At 44.6% G+C, this 1095-nt stretch overlaps 1 long non-coding RNA gene across 1 annotated transcript; it reads left to right on the top strand.

The window, feature by feature from the left end:
* LOC109840430 lies at window positions 400–844 on the top strand. Its single transcript, XR_002246923.1, has 3 exons — window positions 400–441; window positions 514–657; window positions 748–844. It is a non-coding gene; the product is annotated as an uncharacterized LOC109840430 (long non-coding RNA).

Raw genomic sequence — 1095 nt, forward strand, 5'->3', positions numbered from 1 at the left:
GATGCATTCTGTCGCTTCTGTGCGATTCGTCGATCTCGTCGCCTCGTTGGTTCGTCGGTTTATGCCGAACTGTGCTAAGGGACCTATAAGCAATTTTATATGCCTACAGATACCCCCTCCAAAGTATTTCAGTCTCGTTCTTTTATAGAAGAGTCTGGAATACTTTGGATATGATCGTCCCCACCTTTAGTCGGTGTAACGGGACCTTTGGAATGATCTCCGTTCTTGATTCCTTCAATCTTCCAGGTTATTGAAACTGACTATGGTTTGATATTTCAGGGACCACAGTTGACCAGGATGAAGAGTTCAGTCCCCCTTCCCAGGCGAGACCTTCGATTATTGTCCCTACTGCTAGGCGGAAGAGATTAGCCCGCAAGCCGCGTGTAGCTTCCCGAGCATCTGATATGGACTTGGCTGGTGATGATCCTGCTAGTGACGGAGGTAACATCTACTCTGTAAACCACCTTCTTGGTTATTCGGAACATTGACTCATGCTTTTCCATCTCTATATAGGAGAGCGTGGAGAGAGCGAAATGAGTCCCGATTCCGTTCCTGTGTCTCCTGGTGAGCCTGACCCGCTGCCCCAGTTAAAAAGGCCTACAGGGGTTGCCGACATTAGGGAGGATAGCAATGTAGGACCTGATTCCGCAGATCCAGGTACATCTACTATTGACAATGTATCTTTTAGATGGTATACAAAAGAATTTGTGCATCCTCTAATCATCTCTGTACATCTTGCTTCTTCAGATAACTTGCAGGAGGCATACGTGGATTTTGGGAATAAAGAGGCTAACGCATCCATAAGGGGTAACTCATTTTTGTTGGTTGTAGTCTCTTTATTCTTCTTTGGTACTTATATTCTTTTACATCAGATTTCTCCATTGATGATTTTGACGAGGAAGGCTTGATCGCGGAGACTCCTACACTCCACTTCATGTATAGCTCTCCTCAATTTGATGGCCAGTTACCCGGAGATATATTTTCCGAGCCTACGTTCGATAAGAATCTTGAGGATGATTCTTTCGAAGGTATATGCCTCCTCCCAAATTAATTATAGGACTAGCCAATTTTGACTAATGCAGCTATAATGTGATG

The sequence above is a fragment of the Asparagus officinalis genome, chromosome 5 (assembly GCF_001876935.1).
Source record: "Asparagus officinalis chromosome 5, Aspof.V1, whole genome shotgun sequence".
Classification (NCBI taxonomy): Eukaryota; Viridiplantae; Streptophyta; class Magnoliopsida; order Asparagales; family Asparagaceae; genus Asparagus; species Asparagus officinalis.